Raw genomic sequence first — 26,238 nt, forward strand, 5'->3', positions numbered from 1 at the left:
ATTTTGTCATAGGGTCTTCATTTCTTGGCACTCTGTTGTTTTGCTTGTATCTCCTATTGTCTCACTGGTTAATTCAAACTGCTTCCCCTAAGGACTTTTCCATGCAACTTCTGGCCAAATGCAACTGATCTTGGCAACCTTTGAAAGTATTTTGGAGTTTATGAGTAAAATATGCATAAATTTGAAGAAAATGCTATTTAAATCTCTCCCCATTCTCTGTTAGAGTGTATAAATTCCAACAAGAGGCAGGAAAAGTGTTTAAATAACTAATGCTATGATCAATTTATTTAATTATTTGTAACAAGAATGATTTGGACTGATTTTTTTTTTCTGAAAAAGATGGAATAACCTCAAAAGACTTAGTAGCTACTAATTTTTCCAGTTTCAATATCCAGAGAAGGGGAGCATGCGACTCAACTTGGTTCTATTTTACTTAGATTAAATCACATTTTAGGCTCCCATTCACTGTGTCTTTGGACAATGATGTCTTCATACTTAATAAGCCTAGCTAATTAATTCTCACTGTAGTTCAGAAAAAGAGACTATGTCAGAATCATGACATTGCAGGGTTTTTTGGCTTCTCTCCAGAGGCCCATTGTCTTTGGGTTATTAACTTTGGGCTCAATTTCAAGGTAATGGATGCAGTGGATGACATATAATACAAAGCAAAAAGCCGGAAAAGCAGAACAGCCACTGGACAGTTGGCAACGTTACCACGGGAGATCTGGGGGTTTTCCTGTAGTGTTGGCGGAAACAGTGCACAGCAGGAGTCGGTAAAGTCCCATCACCCAGATGGTATGGGTGTCCCCTGTCCTGTGTGGTTTGGGTCAATGGGAAGAATATGGAAAGTTACCGCCTCTTCCCTGGTGAGCCTTTATATGATGCCCTTTAGTATGGATAGTTCAGAAAGACTCTAAATTCCTGACCTTATCTCCTTCTCACACAAAGAAACTTGCCTTCACTGGGGGCAATTGTGACATGTTTCAGAGTGGAATGTTTAGATTGCCCATTTCGGGTTTTATGGCTGTTTCTCCCATTAGACGGCAAGCTGCTGGGATCCGGATTAGTGTCCCAACCATCCTCATACCGCCGCCCTGATACCATGTTCTGTGCTCAGTGCAAAATGCCCATTAGGTCATGGGGATGAATAGAGAGCTGGGCTAAAGCATCCATGAAAGTTTGGTCTCTGATTGGGTTAGTAGTTCCAGGTACAAAGTCACCCCTTCGCTGGCTTCCTCTTTTCCTCGTACGTTCTGACCGAAAGGACCGAATAGCTGGATAACTAGGAACACACACACACACACACACACACACACACACACACACACACACACACACACACACACACACACACGGTGGCAGGACTCCGCCCATCTGTTTTCTTAAAGCAGGATCAGTAGTGCAGGTTCCAGTGCCTAAGCCTGTTGCTGAGTCACACGCATCCCTAAGTTATGGGACCCTCTCTCAGGCTGTTGCTGGAGCACATCCTCAGCAGTGATATGACCCTTTGGTTCAAAGCTGATCCCTCAGGGAGTCCTTTGTGCAACAGGAGAGCAGTGGGCTCCTGCGCTCCCACCGTCTCTTTGAGTGATGAGCCAGGCTCTCTTCACCCGCCCACCCCCGGGGGCCCCCATCCCCCTTTCTTGCAGCCAGGAGGTGCGGGAGCCCTTGGTACTGTCTGGGTGGCAGATGAACAGCGAGCCACTGACACATCGCAGGGCCAGTGAGCGGGAACGAGCACGGGGGCGGGGGCGGCGTGTAGTGGCAGACGGCCGCGGGGATTATGAATGGGGGCGGGGGCTGGCGAGTTGAGGTTCCACCCGGGATCGTCCGCACCGGCTGATGGGCACGCAGGGCTGCGCGTAATCCTCCAGCCGCGGTGGAAGGAGGCTGCAGAGAGCGCCGGCTGGCAGTGAGGGAGCTTCTGCAAAAGTCCCCCGCGGTCGTGCGCGTGGAGTGCCGGAGAGCTCGGCCAGGTAGGAGGGAGAGGAAAGGAGCCAAGGGCTACGGTCCAGAGGCCCCGGCTGCGGTGGCTCACAGGTGGTGGCCTCGGTGGCCGCAGCATCCAGTCAAGGCGACCGGGTCTCCGGTACCGCGCAGTGCTGGAGCAAGAGGCGTAGGGGAGCAGCGGCTCGGGGATCAGTCGGTGGCGGTCCGGGGTCCGGAGGCGCGGGAGAGGTACCCAAGCTTCTCAAGCGCGGGCTGGTGGCCCCGCCTGGGTGCCCGCGGTATCCTGAGATGAGGCAGCGGGTCGCTCTCCCCGGATCTCCAGCGTTCGCCCACGGGGCAGCCTGGCGCGGGAGCGCAGCCTGAGGTTGAGGCTGCCTCGCCTCCCGCCGCGCCGCACCACGCTGCACCGCACCGTGGCCGCACCAACTGCGGTCTCTGGAGCCTCCAGGCCGGTATGGCAGCCTCGGCGCGTTCTGGTCGCCCCTGGGAACCAGTCCTCCCACGGAGCCCTTCCCTTGGGCACTCTCAGTCTCGGCCGCTCGGCCCTTGGACCTCTTGGCCAGTCAGTCCCTGGGAAGCAGAGCGAGCCTAGGGACGTGGCCAGGCAGAAGGATTCCCCGAGCGGAGCCCCGAGTGGGCGGTGATGTGCTGGTGGTGCCTGGGGGCCAACTGCCCAGAGTTTGCAGGCTCGCTGCAGCAGGAGGCTCTGGCACACCTAGGTAGCTGGGTCCCCAACCGGGCTTAACCAAGCCTCTGCAGAGCCAAGGCTCTGCCCAGAACTTTTGGCAAGCTCTGGTGCCTGGGCTGCCTTGAGAAGCTCCAAGACTGGGGAGCAGGAGACCCGCTGATCCTCATCTCACTTACTTCTGTTCTGTCTCCTCTCCCTGTTCTGTTTTCCTCTCTCCCTCACACACTGTCTTCCATGTGCTACACTCAACACAAAAAAACCTGAGCCAGAGGAAGCCACTGTGTTGACCAAGTATGAAGAGGAAGGTGGAAAGGACTAGTTCTTAATCAGGTGTTCATCATTCGCATGACACAGCATACCTGGGCTGATTTTAAAGCAAAACTGATTTAAAAAATTACATGCAGGTATCTTAGGTTTTCATCACAGGTGTATGATGTTACTAAACAGAAATGCATTCTGTGCACCTCCACCTTAGATCTTTATGAGATATAGCTGTTCCATAGATCACAGGCATCTTTGAGGCGTAGCACTTTCCAGTTCTTGCAAGTTCCTAGCTACACTGTGAAAAGGCAAATTAAGTCAAAATGTATAGTTAAAATAATAAAAGTCCATGCAGTTTTAGTAGATCATAATATCATTTTCTTTTTGCTAAGACCACTTGTTACGCAATGATTTTCAGCTCCCCACCCCCAATTTAGAGATCCCAATGTTTTTATGTATGACCTGAGGAAGAAGGACCTGGAAATTTTGTGGACATATATTGTCAAGAAGGTGGAGAACGCTGATGATTTCATTTTGGGTAGAGGAAATTTAGTTGTGATTTCTGCTCGGTGTACCTCATTTATCTTCTGACATCCCAGGAAAGAGAAATCCCTTTTAATATAAACACGTATTTTTCAGTGTAAAATTGGCCTATTCAGCTCTTCAAATCAATATTTGTAGGACGAAGCAAGGAGCATATTTACTCTGGTTTCTATTATTTTTGATTTTTATAAACAGAATGATGTCAGCTTGCAAATTTACCAAAAAAACCAAACAAATAAAGTATTAAAAGGAATAGATAGTTGAGATGACATGATTGATACATTTGGGATGTCTAGCAAACAGATCCATCATCTTTCTATTTTTCTGATATATCTGTGAGCTAAGAAATTTTGCAATGTGTCTACTTGTATTTCCTCATTTGATTGGCTTCTTCATTTATTTCCAACTTGGCATATTTTGCCAAGATGAATTATCTTAAATTTCTCTAGAGGGTACCTGCTCAGATATGCCTGTTTCCTTTTCTAATAGCATTGGTTTTGATTGAGGAGCAAGAAGTAAATCATACATAGTTTTATGTTCTTGGAGTCACTTGTCAAGGTTGAGACAATATTTAATAATGACAGGTGCTGTCTATATGTGCTTGGGAAAGATATTTTTGTGTGGTCTTACAATCTGTTTGAAATGGGGAGGAGTAAAGAGTAAAGCTGTTATGACTTTATTCTACTTGTTTAGGCTTGAGAGAAATAAAATAGGTCTTGAGTTAGAAAGATTTGGATGTTGGTAATTAAAAAAAAATGCAGCATGAAACTTAAGTTACTGCTCTTTCTAAGAAACCCAAGCAGTATTATTTAGAACAAACTTCAAGTGGTTGTGGATTATCAGACACATGGTTTCCCTGAGCATTAATTGTAAGCACCTTGAAGTAGTGTGGTGGACAATATGATGTGCTGAATTTTTCTCCTGGGAAGGACTTGCTGTCTCAACCTCTGAGAATGTTCTTAAGTGAATGCCTTCAGCATCTGCAAACTCTGGGGTGTGATGGGGTTGTAGAGGACCCTGTTGTTCACAGTCACACATACTCTCTTCTAGAGCGGCCATATCCAGTGGCTAATGGATGTCAGAATATGAAGATCAACTTGTCAGCACAACTCTAAGGGATCCCTGCAACTTTGGAGCACCTGGGATGACTCACATTGTGGTTTATTTACATCACCTTTTCAGGGCTGCTTCAACCTGCAGTTCTTCCTCATGTGTTTATAATAAAGTAGTATTTAAGGAAACTACACACTATAATTTAATGTCAGAGGTGACTTGCTAGAGAAACTAATCTGTGACAATGTCCCCTGCACATGCTCATTTGGCCAGTTTTAATCAATTTACCTTCTAAGATGTGGTGTCAATTGGCACTGAAGGACACTTCTTTGTCCTTCCATCCTTCCATGATTTGTCCTTCCTTCCTAACTTTGGTTTACAGTTTCTGTATCCTCTTTTCGGTCTATTAATTTGAATATTATATATCTCATATCTATTTTCATGACTTTAATGTGTTTTTAAGACTTTTTCATTTTGTCTTTTTAAAATTTAATTTATTATTATTATTATTATTATTATTATTATTATTATTATTATTATCATTATTGAGACAGGGTCTCATGTAACTTAAGTTGGCTTTGAACTCACTCTGTAGCTGAGGGAGAGCCTGAACTCCGGGTCCTCCTACCTTTAAAGTTCTGAGATTATAGGTGTGAGCTACCACGCCTAGCTTCTTTTCTTGTCTTCTTAGATACAGTGGATGAAAATGTCTATTTTCTAGAACTACATAAAGACCTCATAATTTTATCGTCTTGATACTCTGATATCAAATTTTTTTTTTTAGCAAAGTAGTTCCACCATGTTTTTATACTACAGGTCATCTTCATATAATTGGGTCTTTTGATTGTTTTATAGCCAGTGCTTACTTAACCTGAGCCAAATCTTCTCTGCTTTCTGGGTTTCTCTTCTTCCTTTGGATTTCTATTCCTCATGATGACAGAAATCTCCGAGTCTCTTTTGCTTGTTTGAAACTGTATCTCATTCCAGTCCTTAAGTAATAGTGTGTCTGGGAGGAGAATCCAAAATTGACAATTGTTTTCCTCATTACTTTGAAGACACAGTTCTCCAGACACTAATGTTGATAAATTGGCTCCTGGGAGGTTCTTTGTCCCTGATGTTTTCCTGTCTCACTTGTGGGTTGGCTTTTACTGTTTCTTCATGGGCTTTTGAGTGCATAGGTAACCAGAGGATTCCTGTGTTTCTTGGTAAGAATTCACAGCATATCTGAACCTATTCCACCTTGCCTCTATTCAATACTGCCTGTGGAAGTCCTACTTGATTCACCCTGGACCCTCTCTTCTCACCTGTCAAATCTATTATCTCTGTATCACCTTCCAATTACAGATAATTAGGAAGACCTTTGGGTGGCTGTCCAGAGGCATTCCATAGGTGTTCCTGTCCTTACTGATGTCTTATCAATTGATTAATTTGCTCCTTGAACTGATTTCTTCTCTCATGGTTAAAAATGCTATTTGATCTTTTCAGATCTGCTTGCTTCTCCCTAGATTTTCTATCCTCTTGTTATGGATTCTAATCTTACTTTATTTCTTAAAATCATACCAGAATAGTTTGTAAGTCCCTTCAGATTGTTCTCTTACTTGAAATTCTTCTGGGATTGCTCATTCAGCAGTGGTATCTGCTAGAACTTCAATAGCTTGATAGTTCCATAAAGCATATACTTTCTCCATGGAAGGCATAGAGTTGGTATCAGTTAATTTTTCCCATTCAGTTTGTGACTACACAGTAGAGACTTTTTCCTTTTTTTTTTTTTTTTTTTTTGCTGTTATGTAAGGAGGCTCTGGGTCCTCCTTAAATAATGCATTACAGCAGGTAGTTATTCTCTTTATGTTTAGCATGCAGATCTGGGTCCATTTTTGTGGGGCAGCAGTTTTAGTGACAGTTTAATCCCTAGTGGCTTATGGTCTGCCTGCTTTGTTTGGTGCATCTGGACTTTCCTCTGAATTCTGCTGCTGCCTTATGATGGGGGTTTCCTGTAGGTGAAGAAAGATATTGGTTTTAGGCTATAGGAATGAGGAGCATTCTCTGCCCTGGAGCTTGTTGTGACTAGATTCCCATGTCTGCATTTAAGGCTACCTGCTGTTTTTAGCTCAACCCTAGTTAGATATAGGAAGAATGAATCTTGTTTGCTATCTATGGCTAGGTTAGTGGTGGGAGACTTTGCACCTGTAAACCTCACTGCTGTGTTATTCCTGTGGCCAGAGGCCACCAACCAGTCCACCAGCCTCTTTCCTCTGTTTCGAGTCTCTGTTGAATGTCTGTGGCATCATTTCCAGGATTTATGGTTGTGCCTAGTAGAGGAGGCAGAGGGAGATGAATGATCACTGTCATGTCTGCAATGGAGTACGTGCTCTTTAAACAGCTTAAATCCTTAGCCACATTATCCATTAATGTAATTGAAAATAGTAGTTCAGCTGTATTTCCCCGTGACATGTATTTGTTGTAGAGAGATTATGGAAACCTCAGTTTAAAGTTCTTATCTAAGTTAATTCATATTGTTGCAGTTGGAGATTGAAGTATCAAGCCACATCTTACTTCTGAAACCCTAGACAAAAATCTTTGCATGATATTTTCTCTGAAATGTTTTTCTCCAAGTTATGTTTAAGCATTTGAAAAATATTAGTACTTTTAATCTTTTGCCACCTCTGTGGGGAAGTGCTAAAAGAACCCTTCATCAATGGACACTTTAAGTCTTAGAAGAAAATATGATTATTTGCACAAGTACTTGCTGATGCCAAAGGGAATAAAGATAAGGTTCCAGGTTCTCAGTCACTGGTTTCCTAGTTTGTATCACAGGGCTAGCTCACAGAATCATGGTATTTCTCAGAGCCGAAAGTGATCTGAGAATGGAGACCTTGAGATGCTATAAGGGAATCTGAGTGGCTTCAGTTCACTAGCAGCTGGCCTTATTTATTCTGAGGTTTTGCTGGTTTCTGATGTTACATTTCCTTTAGTCAGCATGGGCTTCTTCTGAGGAGACACTGAATGTTTATAGGAAGGTATGATTACTTAGTACCCCTTTTAGATGAGAAAACATCCTTCAAAAGGTGATTTTTATTTTTAGTAATAGGCATATTTTGAAATATGCAAAACATATGACCATATTGTCTAGAAAAATGAACATATAGCTCAAACTTGTATCTAATATGAGGATTGATGAATTCCTAGGGAAGACTTCTAGAAAGGGTTTTTGTTATCCTCATGTGTTAACTCTGGCTTGTCTTGGCTGGCAAGAAGGACTTAGGTTCAGTGGCTCATTTTTATGATCAGAGTCACTTGGCCTGAGGACAGTGGCAATTGATCTGAGCATGGTGATTGGTACACTGAACATTGAAGGATATGTTTTTCTGGCAGGCTCTTGAGAGCCAGTAGGTGAGAAGGATGTTGCAGGACTAACAGATGTTCAAACAGACTGACAGTGGGAAACACAAACAGGCACTCAACCCACAGTGCTTGTTTTCTCTTCCCCCATATGCATGGAAACACACACACACACACACACACACACACACACACACACACACACACACCACAATCTTAGGACTCCTTGGGTAGTTTCTTTCATCTGCTCCTGTTTGCTTTGCTGTCTGCCATTCTCCTTCTGCACAGAGAGGAGTGTCCCTCTGAGACTGTTCTCTAGTACATCAAATGTTAGGAACTGAAAAAGCACCGGGTGATGTTGCTGTCTTTACTGGAAGATTTTCTGAAGGAGAAAAGAAAACCGTATCTGTATCTTTCTTCCATTATGCATCCAGGTAATTATAACCACAGAACCATAATTGTTTCTGAATTCAGAGGTTAAGATGTAAGAGCAGTAATTGTTAACGTAGTTCCAATTACTTCTTAAAACGCTGTCTGCCTATGCTTAAAGGATGGGCCTGTTGACTTGCCTGTGACTACTAAAACTCCTCCAGAAAAGATAGCTTTTGCAGTGTTATGATTTATACCAGACCAAAAAAGTCAATGCCAAAAAAGGGAAGTGTCAAAAAAAATCATAAATCATAAAATAAAGCCCTCTCATTACAGTCCTTTACTTTTCCAAACAGTGTAGAGATTGAAGCTTTCAAGGTGACCCTGAGTGAGGACCAAGAATTGAAAGTCCTGTGTTCATTATTGAGATGATAGTAATCACCAGTGTGTGTGTGGGCCCAGGTACATAACATGACTTCAGATCATATTGATCTCTAAGGTTCTTCCTGGTGTTATTTGTCAAACAAGGGAATCTTGAAATAGCTCTATGTAATTAACTATTATTCATGAGAAAATTGTCTGGAAACTTATTTTTAAAATTTGAGAGTAACACAATATTTTCATGTGATCCAAAATGTGCAATAATAAGAGATGTGTGGACCCATCTACCCAACAACATGTTGTATCATTTGGGGGAACATAATTAGTGCTGGCCATGATAAGGACAATGGCAGTGGTAATTAAGTAGATGGCATTATATTGAATTGGTTTGGAAGTGTGGCAGTTGCTGTAGCTGGACTCATTTCCCATTCATTCACTCAATTTCTCTCTCATACTCTTCTACTACAAAAGTTGGAAAGATGACTTTATTCATCTTTCTAGCCTCCCTTGAAGCTGGGAGTGACTCTAATGATGAAGATGGTCTGAATGAAAGGCAGGCATCTCAAGCAGCCAGAGGTCCTAGAACTCTTACGTTCCATTAAGCATTGATGACTTTGTTATGATCGGTAAGCAGCCATCTTGCAACCATTAGACATAGATCCATATGCTTAGAAGAATGGAGAAAATAAATGAAGATTAGATCCTAGGTGAGTCTTAGAGAAGACATGTCAGCTCAGCCTTGTCTGCCTCCAGACATAACTTTCCAGAAGAAAAATTAAACCCCTCAATGGTTTACTCTACTATTTGTTAAGTTTTCTATTACTCCTGGAAAAAAAACCCCAACACATTACCAGCTGGATATATAAATTGTTATGATTTTACACTTTACATTTTTGAAGAATAAGATTAATGTCTACAAACCTTTGTAATTACCAATCTTAGATTGTAAAATTGGCTAATTTGTATAAACATTCTCATCCTGAAGATGTTTAGGTGTGAAAATTTTGGATAATTTGTAAGACTTACATTCCATTGCTTATTGCAGAAAGAATAACATGAAAATTTTATAACATGAAAATAAGAGTTTCTGTTTTGTATTACCAAGCAGAGATTTCACATTTTATTCAATGGGCAAAACTTTAAGAGGGAAACTCTATTTCTGTAAGTCACACCTCCTACTTAGCTTTAACTTTGGTAAGATGCGGATACAGCTGGAGAATACCAATGAGCCTTGAAGAAAACATGTTCCCATTTGGATTAGGAAAAATGTCTAGCAAGGTGGGTTACCCTCTTTACCAGTTAATGTAGGTTTCCTTCTGACTTTACACTTTTATAAAACAAACAGTTACTTTAAGGGGCATTAAAAGTTAAGGAAGGATATCCATTTGTAGTCAGTGGCAAAGGAAGGAGAATTATTTTTTTTTCCCTGCAATTAATGCCACATGTAAGTATGGGGTTCTGAGGAATAAGACTCTGGCCATGTTATGTAGTATATACTTATAAAATGCTGTCCTTTTGTTGTACACATTTATAACTATGGATTTTGATTCATTTTTAAATAATATGTATGATTAATACCTAAGAGCAGATGCTTACCTTAGAAAAGAATAAAATTCACTGAATCTAAGTGATTTTACTTTGCTATTCACATGTAGGGTATTGGTGAAAATACCCAAATAATTGAGGTTTTATTTTCCAATTAATGATGGCATTCTACTTTGGAGTTGTTTATTCACATCAAGAAGTATAATAGAGGTTTTTGGTTAATTTTTTTTCCCATTAAAATGGGATGAGGCAACAATTCTCACCACAGTTCAGAGGGCTATTACAAGAGAAATGAAATAATGGATATGAAGTGCATTATTTTGCTCTGCAGGATGTTACATAAATTCTAAAAATAGCATTATACATGTGTAAACAAGAAGATGGATGATAATTTCCAAATGTGAGTTTCATAACTCAGGATTTTGAGTCAGGTTTTTGAAGGTGAATTACACAGCACCACAGTATTACTTTTGTGCATTGGATTCTCAAAGGTAAGGTTCATTGTGAGGGAAAGAGAATGGTGATTTATTGAATGATGCAATATAGCAATAGACTTATCCAGATGTTGGAAATAGTTTTGGTTTCTTAAATGGTTAGTAATGAGGAAACTCTTCTTCAGATAGCAATCATAATGACAGATATTGAATATCAAACCTAGAAAAGAGCTGCCAATAGTCACATCAATTACTTTGTGTGATGGGACATCTTTAAAGAAAAAAACCCTCTATTTTTAATTTTGTGTATATATGTGTGTATCTGTGCTTGAGTTTGTAGACATAAATGCAGATGCCCACAGACACCAGCAGAGGGCATTGTATTCCCTGCAGTCAGACTTACAGGTAACAGTGAGAGCTCCCTGTAGTGGATGCTAGGAACTGAACTTGAATCTTCTGCAAGAACAGTATACCACTGAGCCAACTCTTCAGCCCTTAAAAAAAAAAAATCATCCTTTAAATTCATTAGACATTTGAGATGTAAAGTATTTAAGGTACTTGACCAGCAAGGTCATGGTAAAAGTTGTACCTTTGTATAAGAATAATGCTTCTTCCTTATGTCAGTTTTTAGATGATGAACAGTTAGCCATAAAGCTGACATGTGAAAGTGGCCAGGAAGTAGGAATATGGACAGAATACTGCTTTTCTCTGTGTCTTATTGCCTTGAGCAATTTATTGAAAATAAACATTTGGGTGTGGTTTCATAAGTGGTAGATGCTAGAGACAGTAGCTAAAATGGAACAAAGCTGATCAGTTAATGAGGCGAGGTCATACTTTGTAAGTTGAGTTGTTCATCTCATTGTGTACAGTGTACACGCACAAATGTGTGTCTGTTTAAAAATGTATATATATGCATGTATGTGGAGGTCAGAGGACAACTTCAGTGGTTGGAACTTGTCTTCCGCCTTGAGATATGGTTGCTTTGTTTTTGCTGTTACATACTCCAAGTTAGCAAGGATTCTCCTGTTTCTGCTTCCCATCTGGCCTTAGGAGCACTGGAATTCTAGGTGTGTGCTAATGTGCGAGATTTATGTGAATTCTGGGGATTCAAATCCAAGTCCTCATGCATACGTGCCAGGCACTTTACACATAGGCCCATCTCTTTGGCTTTGATCTTTTGTATTATTTTTGATCTTTGCAGTGCATTGTATAATTTCCTTGACTGTCTTATGAAAATTAAGAGGAAAGTCAAATTCAGTGAGATGCTTAGAATGGGACAAAATGTACCCTAGCCTAGCCCCATCCTTCCTGGTAGCAGTTATAAGAAGAGAAGGAAGAACTCTTAGCAGAAGATATGAGAGAGATGAAGGTGAGTGCTGGAGAATTGGGTCTGCCAAATCTCACTGTGAGTCCAGCTGTTGTTTTCCACATGAAGCCTTTACATCTACAGTGTAAAGGTGGGTTGGTTGAAGAACTCTGGGCTACTGTTTTGCCTCAGTGTGGTAATGTGCTTTGCTTCCTGCAGCCATTCAGGGACCCTGGTTAGAGGAGAGACAGTTCTAGTTTGAGTACATGGATTCTAAAGTTAGCATACTTGACTCTAATCAGGGCATGAAAGATGAGAGGATGTCCTAGTCTTCAGAGGCATACATTCCTGAGAGAAGCATACATCCCTACCACTTAAATCTCGTTTCACTGCTTGGATCTCTCAGTCTTATGATGAAACTCCAATTGAAAGAGTGGCTAGGAGCTTTTGTCTGCCTATGTCCAGAGAAGACAAAAGAGGTTTGGTGGGCAGCTAATACTTTGCTCAGGATAGCCATGCTATGGATTTCATAACCTCTTTCTTGTGTCATATCCCTTCTTTCCTGGTTTCTTCAGTTCCTCCTTTGTTTGTTTAATCTTCTCTATTGCTAAATGGTGCATAATTTAAATTTTTATGAGAAAGAATGTGTTCAGGATAGAACTTTTGAAGTGTTATGTCTGATGGATAGCTTTTCTGAATGTAGAATTTTAGAGTCATTTACTTCTGAATTTCAAATTTGTAACATCTATTTTTGTCTTTGTAGCCACTAATAATTTTCTACTATTTAAATTCTTGATCCTTTGAATGTGATGTTTTTAATTTGAAATCCTTAGTATTGTCCTATTACCAAAACCTTGAAATTTCAAGGTAGTGTGCTTTGGAACAGGTCATTTCCTGGTGGTTGTATGGGTCTCTGATTGTTGTTAGCACTGTGGATTTTTTGTGTACTGGCTATTGTATCAATTCTCAAGTGAATTTCCACTGCAACTTAGCATTTCAAATTAGAAAAAACAGGATACGACTTAATTCCATTGTATCTTCAATAGCCAAATAGCAGTCATGACTTGATTATGAAAAGAACATGTCTGATAGGATAAAAAAGTGCCAATAACAAAAAGTCCTATAGGCAATGAAATGTGAAATGTTCCTTTTGTTTTTGTCTTCCTAGAACTGCAGTGACTAAATTCCACCTGATCTAATATTCTTTAACTCTAAGATATACTGTTATTTTATGTATTATTAAGACAACATTAGTGATGAACTGTAATATTTTCATGCCATTTAGGAGATTAATTTTATTTTTATTGATAGAGTTTGTCCAAACCTAAGTAAATATGGACTGTCTCATACATATGTCTCCTATGAATGTCTGAAGAAAGGACACAGTAAAGTAAGTCAGATGAGTTATTCTTCAAATGCTCATTATCATATATTCATGATTCAGAGTTTTAAAATTCACATTCAGAATCCCTCTCATCTCAATCTCAAGCCATTCATACATGTGCTTATTCATGCAGAACCACTTTCTGTACCAGCATGAGTTCCAGTACTGAAAAGACCCTTAGCCATTACATTGATCAAGCTTGCTTTGTGGTTTCTCCTTGGTGGGTGTTGTTAAACATGCCTGCTCCCCACTGCTCCCATTCCTCCTGCACAAGGATATGACTTCTAGGTGTAAAAATGCTCCATTATTGTCTTTTGCAATTTTTTTTCCAGCCAAACCAGTATCCATTCTGCAAGTTTTGTTGAATGTGCAGACCAGGCCACCCACCATGCCTCTGCTGTCTTTCCAGTGGCAGGTGTAACATCTATTTTCAGATGTGACCCCATTTTAGAGCTATAATAATACAGAAATTATACATGCATTTAGTACCAAAATTAATCACCTTTTAAAAAGGAAGTTTCTTACTCCTTTATTATAGACCTTAATTGCAAGGGAAAGAAACATTTAAATTTTCTCAAAGTGAAATGGAAATGTCCAGAGTCCCTGGGATCCCTCTAAAGCTGTGCCTGTGCAGCAGGAAATGCACTCCTGCTAGGAGATGATGAAAACATTCACTGGGAGGTGATGAAACATGAAGAGAACCATTTTGACTGAGGCTTCCCTGGTACCTCGGTGAACTGTGCCTGGAAACAGTGGGAATACTTTTGCAGCTGTCCCTTTGCGTAGACTCACAGTGACGTCATGCACATAGCCCCAAAACTTGATTTTGCACTCAAAATTGATTACAAATACAGACTTGCAGCAACTCTGTGAAGGTTCATATGGATTTTTACTTATATATTTTTATTTATATTTTTTATAGCTATTTCTTGATGATGACTATTCCAACTGCTCCCGTGTTTCATGTTTGCAGTTTTCTACTGCTTTAGTAAGCATCCTAATGTCAATGCTTAAAATTGCTGTGTGAAGAGCTATACACACGTGAAGGCTTTTTTGACATAAAATTTCATTACAGAAAGATTGTACCAATGTATATTGTCATCAAGTATCCACCAAAGGGATCACTCACTCCCTTACTTCCTGCTAATCCTAGACTTTTTGCCTCTGGTCAATTCAAGGGATGTAATCTTTTAGCTGTTTTCAGTTTATTTTTGTTGAGTTCAAGGGAGTCTGAAAATTTTCTTAATTTGATGTATTATCCCTGAAGTGAGAACCTGCCCAAGGATAGATAGTGTGATCAGTGTGGCTTGGAATGGCACCTTGGTTGGTGGCAGTGGCCAGCATCTGGCTGGCAGCAGGATGAGTAGTTACTGCTTTGGAGTCTAAGGAGGGGGGGTAGTGAACTCTGTGACTTATACACTTTAGCCCCACAGATACCCTTTTCCTTGCCTTACCTAAGTGTCTGGACTCCTTCCAGGCACTATACTTACTGTTACTTTGACCACTGTATCTGTGCCAAGATGGAATCCTAGCTTCCAGAAAGTATGATCCTCATGTGATTTATAGACTCTATTGTTGGCAGAAGTTTCTGTTCCACCAACAACTTCCAAATACCCAGCAGCTGCTTTCCAAATAACCACACAGAAAATTATATTAATTATAACTGGTTGGCCATTAGCTCAGGCTTATTACTGACTAGCTCTCACACTTAAACCATAATTCTTATCTATGTTTAGCCACATGGCTTGGTCCCTTTTCTCAGTTTGGCATTCTCATCTTGCTCCCTCTGGATCTGGCTGTTGACTCCTGACTCTGGCCTTCCTCTTCCCAGCATTCTTAGTTTGCTTGCCCTGTCTACACTTCCTGCCTGGCTACTGGCCAATCAATGTTTTATTAAACCAATTCCAGTGATAAATCTTTACAGTGTACAAGAGCATTATCCCACAGCATTTCCCCTTTTTTGTTTAATTAAAAAGGAAGGTTTTAACCTTAATATAGTAAAACAAAAAATAGTTATTAAGTAAATTACAGGGATAATGTCCAATCTATTTGCATTTGACAAAATTAGAGAAAAGATGACAGAAAGGGGGAAGTGCTGTGGGATGTCTTTCTGTATGCTGTGACTATGTGTGGCTCCAATTGGATAATAAATAAAGCTGTTTTGGCCTGTGGCAAGAAAGCTTACAGCCAGGTGGGAAATCCAAGCAGAGATACAGAGAGAAGAAGGTGGAGTCAAGAGAGACTTGAGCCACCGCCAGAGGAGCAACAAGATGCCAGCAGACTGGTAACACCATGGCCATGTGGCACCATACAGATGAATAGGAATGGGTTAATTTAAGACGAAAGAACTAGCTAGCAAGAAGCTGAAGCCATAGCCAATACAGTTTGTATTAATGTAAGCCTCTGTGTAATTATTTTATAAGTGGCTATGGGATCGCAGATGGGAGAGATTTGTCCAGACTGCTGGGCAAGGCAGGACTGGAGAAATTTCTGGCTATACTCTATGATCTAAGGTCAACAAGAAGAGACTTATGCATTCTTTGTGTCAGTAGAGGTCAGAGGGAGGACCTTCTAAGCCTGAAGAAGAGTGTAGATATTTGAAAGGTGTGGGGCATAGAGAGGAAATAGAACTCTATATAATTGCTCAGACAGAGAAGGACCAAAAAGATGCACTTGAAAATTGGACTGAAGTCCCATTGTAAATACTGGGTGTGCTTAGAATGTGAGTTTCAAGGGTGTGTTCTTTACCTTAACAGTGGTCAGGAACTTCTGAAATCATTGGGATCCCGGCTTGGTGAGGTGTGAAAGATGCCATGTTTTAGGAAAATTATCAAAAACAGGTGGGGATATGTGGAAGGTTTTATTGCTGGCTTCTTCATGTTCTTGATGTGTTGAGTCTCCACATGGCTGTTCAAAGCTAGAACCTTTTCCATTGTGGCTGATTTGAATTTAGGAGGTCCATGGGATCAGTTGAATGTTTCTAATGCAGGAATATCATTTGTTATTTCACAGGAAGAGACAACTTGAGTAGTAGTATTTTTTTTTTTTTGACGGAGAGGTCAAGCCTTTATAACATGTGTAGGTCATGACAGAAAGGAAAATTGTTTGATTATGTGATGTGGTGTATGGATAGGTATTTGACACATAGAAATGTGAAATAAACTCAGAAAGTGCAATAGATCAGTTTGCCATAAGATCATCTACTGTACCAAATCACAGAGATATGTCATGGAGAAGAGAAGTACATGCACTCATTAAGCCATTTGGAGTAGCAAACTCACCTGTGATAGACACCTGTGATTAGCTTGAATTGTTAGAATGCACAAGCAAATCTAAATCCTGCATATAGCTGATGAGAAGGGATTTTAAATGTGAAACAAGGGATCTTAACATTGGTAGCATGGGGTTGGATGGTCTCTAATTATGTTCATTGAAATTTAAACAGTATTTTCTGAAGCACAATTAATTATATTCTTAGGTATAATCTGTCTTGTCCAAGAATTCATTTTCTAAATGAGTAACTCCTTTGCTATTCTTGCCTGGTAAACCATTTCTTTTCAAAGATGGTCATAAAATCATCATTAACAATCATTCTTCTGGGTAGAATGGCAAATGCCTTCTGATAAACCATGGCTTATGCTCTATTCATTTATGAATAGTTACTGCTGTGGAACATTTTGGTGTTCATAAAATGCATTTAAAATTGTAGCTCAAGAATTCAATTTTTATTCTTTCAGTAACTGCAGCCAAGGGCTGTACTCTCATTCAGTCTAGATAAGTCATCGTGACATTCCTGAGCCAGCAGAGGATGCTTGTTGAAAGCTGGAAGCAGAGGGTGGGAAGGAAGTGATGTGGAGAGCCTCCTTTACAAATGCAGTGGCAGGGTTTCACCACAGTGTATTCATAGGTTTTGGAGTATTCCGGAACATCTAAGTCCACACTTTCTGCTATGCTCTAACCAAGGCAACCTGCAGTGTTTATTTTTAACCTTAATGCCTTTATAAAGACTCAGCAATTTTTTACTTCTGGACATTATGTAAATAATATTTATTGGGCACCCTCCATGTGTCAGCCAAGCTACTAATGCTTTAAAACACTATAATCCTGTGATGAAAACATTATTGTATTCATTTTGAAAATGCCAGCCACTGAGGGATAGTCAAATGATTTGCATGAGTTTATATTACTATTTCAGTCTCTGCTTAAGACTCAATATTTTAAAGAAGAAGTATTGAGTTCATATGTTCCAGACACATAAATAACTTCATACCATCTTTACCATGAGTATATATGCTTAATTTTGTTTTAAAGGTGAGGGAATTGAGTGGTTCACAGAGTCAAAGAAAATGGTTTGGCCTCCTACGGAACTGGGATTAAAACCTAGGTCCATTTCTCTTCAAAGCCTTCATTTGAAAACTCCATTGGCTTATAAAACTTCTTAAAGCCGGGCGGTGGTGGCACATGCCTTTAATCCCAGCACTTGGGAGGCAGAGGCAGGCGGATCTCTGTGAGTTCGAGGCCAGCCTGGGCTACCAAGTGAGCTCCAGGAAAGGCGTAAAGCTACGCAGAGAAACCCTGTCTCGAAAAACCAAAAAAAAAAAAAAAAAAAAAAAAAAAAAAAAAAAAAAAAAAAAAGAAAGAAAGAAAAAAAAACTTCTTAAAATATTGCATTTTAAATAATTAGATTTGCAAGTGTTTTCTATTTAATTGTTTTGACACTGTAAGTACATACACGGTACTACCTTTCATGTATGTAGTGCTTTAATATGGAGAGCCTACTAAATGCCTTTTAGCATTCTGTTAACTGCTTTTCACCTTTGACACCATTGACATATGGAGAACAGTTCCTGTTTGGACAGTGAAGCAGTCATGTATCCTCTACCAAGTGGATGCTGGCAGCACTTTCCCTACCTAGCTCAAGTTGTGATGTAAAAAGTACCACCAGACTTTGCCAAATGCGCTTTGTTGGGGAGCGGGGAGTCACCTGTAGTTGTGAACTACAGTTTTGCATTACTTCATCTTATCCTTACACTAGGAGCTCATATGGTTATTGCATTAATTTTGTGTGCTGAGAATGACTTGCTGAAGGCCACATTTCTGGGGAGTTGTGTCTCTAGGACTCAAAGTCAAGAGTCTGACTTTGGACAATGATCGTGTTCTGCGGACTGTGTAGAACTTGAGAGTAATGGAGCACATGGCATGTGTAACATTCTCCTTTGCTTTTCCCTCCAAGGGCAACTAGAAAAGTACGTAAGATCCAGCAGTGTTTTAGCAGATATGCATTAGACAAATGACATACTTTATGTAGGTCATATTTAAGACTCTTTTATATAAAGTGTAGCTTAGTACAGTGATTAAGATGGCAGGCTTTGGGATTAGATGCATCATAGGGTTCTATCTCATCCCTGCCATTTATTATTACTTGCTATAGTGTCTTGGGAAAGATTTTGGTCTCTTTTAGCATTACTTTTCTCATCTATTTGGGGCTAGTAATCCCTCATAGATTTTGGTCAGGAATTCACAAGTGAATATTCACATCACCTAGCATAGTGTGTGACACATGGCTAAAAACTTAAGAAGTTAGAGATCCTAGCATTGCAAGTTATATTTATATTAATGGTAATATGAGTGTTTAGATTCTCCTTAGGTGATATTGCATACACTGATCACAGTCAAGCTAGGAAAATATTATTTATTGTCTACCTGATGTGACTTAAAAGCTACCATTTTTTAAAGATGAAGTTTCACAACTGAATAAAACTGACAAAGCACACAGGAGTCAGGAAGGGAAGTAGAAAAGCAAAGCTAAATGGAAAACAAGGACCACAGCCCTGAATGAGATGGTGCTGGCATCACTGAGGGTTTGGTGGGGAGTTAAGTCAGGAATTTTAGTCTCTAAAATGGTAGTGAGTTAGGATGGCCCTCCAGAGAGCCTCCTTTGGCCCCAGTGGCTGGGGCATCACCTCCTCCCTGGTCTCAGCCCTCAGCCTTCTGCCGGTTTGGCATCATCTGCTTCCTTCCCCAGGTCTGACCTTTTGCTGCATTTCCTCTGACTCATTTTTGGGTTTTGCTCTCAGCTTTCAGCTTCTGTTTTGCGAATTTCTTTTCTAGGTTCCTGGATGTCTTTCAAACAGTTACTGTCTTGATTTGATTTTTTTCTCTCCCACAAGACTCCTTCCTTCAGGGATGACACTGTGTCCTGCCACACCTGACTTGAATTAATTGCTAGGAGGTAACATTTGCCATTTTCTGCTGTTTCCACTGGTCTTGGGCCAAGGTGAACAGATCTCTTCTAATCCTATGTGGCTGTAGTCATGTCGATTTTAACCATGTGTTGGTGGTGCCGAATGCCTAGGATTGTAAAATGTCAGGATAACTTTGAGGACCTTTCTGTTATAAGTGTTTCAAAAAAAATGTCCACATTTTGGGGAAAGTTTTGATTTCTTAGTCTCTGGTGAAACACTACATAGAGAGACATACTGGCTAGGAAGCTATACTCTAAAGTCTTTTATGGAAACACACACTCAAAACCAGCAATTACTCTCTGTCACTACTTACCTTCTTTTGCCTGTAAGATCTTCTCTGGAAGATCCCAGCCAAACTTAGTTGACCCAGAAACAAGGAACTGTTTGGACAAGGATAAGGATTACTGATCTTTCTGTAAAGACTGGACAGGCAGGACCTAAGTACATTCAGAGAGACAACAGGGATATGGGAACTACAAAGAAATTAGGAAACGGGAGAAAGTTAAAGACTCTAGAGGGCATTCGGGAGTGATATGCTGAGCAGTTGGAGCACTGGTTACTGTAGCAGGTTCACATTGCTGTGCTGAATTACTCAAGATGGTTAACTTACAGTGGGAAAAGTTTTCTTCTGCTCATGGCTCTGGAGATCTAGGACTGAGTTTTAGGTCTCTAGTGAAGGTGTCAGATAACAAGGGCCGTGAGGCTGTGTCAGAGGAAAACACGTACATCACAAGCCAGTCAGCAGAGAGACAGAGAGACAGAGACAGATAGAGACAGAGACAGGTAGACAGACAGACAGACAGACACCGGGCCCCATAGTCCCACTTGAGGTTATGTCCTCTGTTATCTAAGGACTACCACTAGACTTTACTCCACAGGGGTTCTTCTGCCTTCCAATAGCAACTTATGAAGACCAAGCCTTTAATGCATGGACCTTTGGGAGACATTCATCCAAACCATAGTCAGCACCAACTAAAAGGGAAGAGGATGTTCATTTTGTACACTGAGAGGTATGTGATGGGTCACGTTAGCTATACATTTGAAATCTTTTGTGACGAAGTTATATTTACGTAATAATCCAATTATAGCAGATCATTGTAGTTTTTATTTAGGTGTGAGGTGTGTAGGAAGAAGCCAATACTTTAAATGCTTAAAGTTCCTGTTTTAATTACTTGGGGGTTTTGTTAGTCTTGACAGAGAAAGGAGGAACAGTGGGGAGGTATAATTTTGGGTAAAGAGATGGCATTTTGTGTTTTAACATGCAAAGTTTGAGATGCTTTTGAAATAGAAAATGATGTCTATCTGTAAAGTGCATGGGGTGTGGTTGTGGAGAAAGATTTTTAGAAGTGAACCATGAAGGGATCCTGTGTTTTCATTGTGGGTCTGTGGAAACCGCAGATAATACTTAATGACAATGATATGGACCAATATATTGTTTTCAAGAAGATTCTCCAAAGTTTAAAAGAATTGTTGCTGTGTACATTAATATTAAGACATAAAGGCTACATTTGCAGGAATTATAGTTTTTAAAGCAAAGGGGAAAACTAGTTTTTTTTTTTTTAAATTAAAAATATTTGACAGTAGTGAAGAAGCATAACAGAATATGTTTGGAACATATATGCTCAGAAATTCTACATTTGTGTTGGGACAAAGCTCTTAAAAACAATGTCACACTGCCCAGACGGTGCTGACTGGCTGGTCTTCACTAGTGTGATGCTACAGCATGCATGGAGTGTTTGGGGAACATCAAGTACAGGGTTAAACCAGGGAGGAAACCTGAAGGAGGCCAAGGATTGATCTCTGGGCATCACTCAGAGCACAGAGCCAGGTGGACAGAAGGGCTGGGGCATGCTCTGGGCTCTGGACAGAAAATTCAGTCAGAAATTGACTAGGTTACATTTCCTGCCAGATCTTTGCTTGAGGCAGCTGCTGGCTGATGGAAATGCTGAAGATGGATGGCAGCGTTCTCTCTTGTTTGCTAGATTGTTGTTCTCCAAATCCTTTTGCCCCCTCAGCCCTCGAGCTGAATTCATTTTTAAAAATATCTTATCATAGATGTGTGTACAGTGACTGTCAAGAATGAATGAAAACAGAAATTCTCAAAGATGAAAGACAGTGATGAAAAGATAAAATTTGTGTTTCTAGAACCCAAGATTATCTTGTATATGCTCTGCAACTTTTGGAAAATCTTGATTGACTTCTTTGTAAGTATAGTAAATGATACTCAAAGTTCACAGTGATGAATCGCACCCAAGGGTATTCAATCATGAACACCATGATAAGGTATTTCCATCACCCTTAAATGTTACCTCCAGCAGCCTTGCTGTCTATTCCTTTCTCCAAGCCCAGCCTGGAGCAACCATTGATCAGCCTTCTTGCATGGTATGTCAGTTTGTAGCTTTTAGTATTTTACACAAATCAAATTATTCAATGGCTAAATATGCAGTCTATTTTTTTCAATTAATTTTTCTTCTTGGTGCTGTATTGATATACTTCTAGTTGTTTATCCACTTACTGTGGAATAGCCTTTAGGCTATTCTAGGTTATTTCCAGTCCATATTTCATGGACATACGTTTTCATATGGTATATGGTTTTCATATACCTAGCTAGAGAGTAGCATGGTTGTTCTAGCTAATCAAAAAGTACATGGCTACATGAAAGATATTGAATTTCCCAGAATAAGTGTATTCATTCATTCTTCAGTCAACATACACTTTTGAGCAAAAGCACATTCTTTGAGAGCCAAAATTAGATATTATATGTCTGCTTTTGTAAAAATTTAATTTTTAAGAAGTTTAAATCTGGAAGCCATTTATAAGATTAAATCAGAATTCAAGTCACAGTGGGGGGGAACATAATTATTTACTAAATATTTGGTCAATTTGGAGAAGAAATTGAAGCTGTTGGCTTTGTAAATCAAAAAGAAATACAGCCAAATGGAATGTCAAGCTGAGACTAAACACAATAAAGTAGCCTGCACCAGATACTGAGGCAGTGTGAAGCATTAGAGGGAAGATACATGTGGGCTTTGAAGATAACCCTATGTTATCCTCTCAGCCTACTTATCAATCTGAAATGACTCCAGAAGAAAAGTGTTTTTTTTTTTTATTTTTTTTGAGAGGGGTTTCATAACACAGCCCAAAGGAGCCTAGAACTCACAATGTAGTGAGGCTGGCCTCAGATTCCCAGCAATCTTTTGCCTCAACCTCCCAAGTGCTTGGGTTACAGTAAGAGTTGCTGCTCAGTTAAATTGGGATGAAAGCTAGAAATAGTCACAGGGAAATGGTTGGTGTACTTTCCTATTGAGGAAAATGTATTTGCAAGTCAACAATAGACATGCTGACCCTTGGAAAGAAACTCGGTCAAGGACATGAAGGCAGAATAATCTGTACATGTGCTTTATAATTTGTAAGCATGCTTTATAGTTCATACACGTGCTTTATACCTTGCACACATGCTTTATAACTCATACACGTGCTTTGTAAGAAATAAACATTCTCAGCAGCCCTGTGTTTCTCCATAGGAACAGCTCAGTTACCACCTTGTTTGCCCATTCAGCACTTTATCCTAGGTCTAGAGGTTTCTCTCTCTCTCTCTCTCTCTCTCTCTCTCTCTCTCTCTCTCTCTCTCTCTCTCTTTCTGTACACACACACACACACACACACACACACACACACACGCACACACACACACACACGTCATCATAAGAAGTCTGGAAGAGGAGACCGCACCGCAGGGCTCAGCTCCGTCCCTGGGGCCGTCCTTTTGGACAGCCTCTGCTGTTTGTGTTCTGTGTATAGAAGAGTCTCAGGAGGTCCACTTGTGATCAAAATGCCAGCATTCTTTTGTGATCAGCCCCAACACTCAGAAAGCATTTTTTTTTATCAGCATGATTTCTGTTCTCTTTTTAGTGATTATTGATGTACTATATGTAGGACAGCAGGTGTGTGAGCCCAGTTGTATGTGTGGGGGGGAGGGAGAGACAGAGAGAGAGGCAGAGACAGAAAGACAGAGACAGAGAGTCAGAGAAACAGAGAGAGAGAGAGAGAGAGAGAGAGAGAGAGAGAGGTGTATTTGAAAGCAAGGTAAAAAAAAAACAATGAATTATCTCAAACCTGATAACTATTTAGTAATAAACAGTTGAAAATACATTAATTCTTTATAGTGATTAAAGAACTATATATATATAGCCTGAAGGAAAGCGATCCAACATTTCTGCTATTCAATTGCTTGAGCCAGAGAAGGGGGTAGGTATAGTCAAATTGAAGAATCTGTGGTAAAAGGACCTTTACAACTGTGAGTAGAAATAGGTACTGTCACAATTTTCTCAAAAGGCAAATTATTAATTTGTATCAATAATAATGAAACAGTTCATACTCTATTTTAAATGTCTGACAAAGTAGTAATCAAAGATGTCTCACAGTGGATGTTTTTTTACTAGGAATGTAAATTGCAGCACTATTTATAATGAGGAGTATGAGAAATAGCCTTATTGTCTAATGTGAGAAAATTGTGCTACTTATGGTCAAATCTATGAAAAGCATTTTTGTAGAGCATTTTTGAATTGGGGAAATGAATATGATAGTGTATAAATTAGATAAAAGCAATGTACAATCTTGTGTGTGATTTAATCCACTTCACAAGCAGCCTCTTGACAAAGTACATTTTCTAAAAAGCATCTTTCTAAAATTATAGTTTCAAAAATAACTTTGTATTTGAATAAAACCAAATATATTCCTTAAATATACTGGCCAAACAGAACACTGGGTCGGATTCTTCTCGGGTTGTGGACTCGCAGCTGATGTCCAAGGCTGACATGTACCCTGAGGAAACAGAAACAGGCGTCTTCTGGGCACCCAATCCCGAGACTGGCACCCTGTTATCTGCAGGCATCTAAAGCCAGCAGGTCCTTGCTAACCAGAGGAAGAACAACCAGGAAAATAATTAGGAAGAGACCAAGAGTGTCTGCAGTAATCTCCGGGGAGGGGGAGTTGGTCACTCTTATCTCCTCCTTTGGAGGATTTAGCCTGTAAGAAAGAGTAAGGAGGTTGTGCCTATGGATGCCTCTTCAACAGCAGCAACTTTAAAAAGTTTTTTTTTTTTTTTTAAATTATTATCTGTTCATTTTGGTGTCTTTTGAGGCAGATGTTTCGCTCTGTAGCACAGGCTCACCCAAAGCCCTCTATATGGCTTAGCATGTGGCAAACTCAAAGCAGTCCTCCTGCCTCAGTCTCCTGAGTGCTAGTCTTATAAGTGTGAGTCACTGTGGCCACCTTAGTTACCCACCCTGCCCTCCCCCTCTGCAAAGGAAATAAGAAACAGTTTATTCTGGAGCTGTTTTGAGATCACGGCCCAGGAATACAGATTTAGGTTGACTCAGGTTCCATTTTTGAGAGTCCACAATGGTCCATTTTTTTATTGGTGGCAACATGGGCTTTAAATTTGACTTAAAGTGCCAGGTGTGGGGGTGCATGCCTTTAATCACCACACTTCGGAGGCAAAGGCAGGCAGATTTCTGTGAATTTGAGGCCAGCCTGGTCTGCAAAGTGAGTTCCAGGATAGCCAGGGCTATTATACAGAGAAGCCTTGTCTCAAAAAATTCCACCCTCCCCAAAAGGCTTAAAGTGAAAATGTAAAATTGAAACAGCTGAGCCTTGGCTGTCACAGAGAAGATGATCTGGACAGTAAGAATGTGTGTATCAGTGTGTATGTGCATGCCATTTATCTATCCCAAGCTCCCAACTCAAGGGAGCATGTTTATTATATGCTTTCCCTACCATGGCGTGTTACACTCTAGCTCCCTGTGCATACTATCATAACTTTTATTGTCATGATGACTCGACTCTATATACACATTTATTTAGTGTACTTTTGTTTGTGCTTCACACATTGTGAGTGAGTGGGAAAGGTTGGAAGGGTAGGCAATAAGAATATTGATCGGTGTTTTAGAGATTGGATCAGTTATTGCTTAATTCATTCACATCTTTATTCTTGTATTTACAATAACATGTGTCTAGTTTGTAATATTACAAAAATATATTATAAAACCTCTTTTGTGAAACGGTTCCTGCAATTGACACCCACTGTGGTGACTGATTTACATTCTATAAGGCTATGCACGCTGCAATCATGCTTAAGGAAAGTGCCCGTCTGGATAAGGCAGTGAGATTTCTTCTATCAGATAGAAGTGCAGAACATCCTTGGCATTCAGAAAACAAGGCTAAATCCTTTCAGCCATGTCTTCTCCTAGTTGGTCTCATGCTCATGATATCTCAGTCATGCCTTAGCAGTCTTCTAATTCCTCCCTCATCAACCTCTTCCACCCTCAGCACAGCAAGGAATGGATGTTTCTGGAATGCAAACCTGGCTGTGGTATTTCCCTCACTTAAAATTCCCCAGCAGTGTCCTGTGGCATAGAACCCACCTCCCACCTGGGCACAGTGGACCCTTCCCTCTCCGGGCTCTGCTTGGTGTCTCCCCTGGTGTCTTGCTCTTTTCTGGTGGCATCCTAACCACAGCCTTATGAATCACTTGCAAGTTTCCCAGGATGGCACCTTCTTCTGTGCTATTTTGCTCCAGCTCTTGTGTTCTTTGTCTTCCTGTGCTTGCTTTGTGCTACCAGCTCAGGTTGCCCTGGCACAATGACCCGTTGCTTTCTGGTATTCTCAGCACCACAAAACTGTAATTTTGACTTATTTCATGGGAGACCCTTAATGACTGGAAAGAACCATGGCTTTCT

At 40.3% G+C, this 26,238-nt stretch overlaps 1 protein-coding gene across 1 annotated transcript in view; it reads left to right on the forward strand.

Moving 5' to 3' along the window:
- Positions 1 to 1,820: 1,820 nt before the first annotated feature.
- Pde4b (phosphodiesterase 4B) overlaps positions 1,821 to 26,238 on the forward strand; it is a 558,016-nt gene continuing 533,598 nt past the window's right edge. Inside the window, exon 1 of the mRNA XM_028887423.2 lies at positions 1,821 to 1,976. The gene's annotated coding sequence lies outside the window, so the exon portion shown is untranslated. The remainder of the gene's footprint in view (positions 1,977 to 26,238) is intronic.

The sequence above is a fragment of the Peromyscus leucopus genome, chromosome 2 (genome assembly GCF_004664715.2).
Source record: "Peromyscus leucopus breed LL Stock chromosome 2, UCI_PerLeu_2.1, whole genome shotgun sequence".
Taxonomy (NCBI): Eukaryota; Metazoa; Chordata; class Mammalia; order Rodentia; family Cricetidae; genus Peromyscus; species Peromyscus leucopus.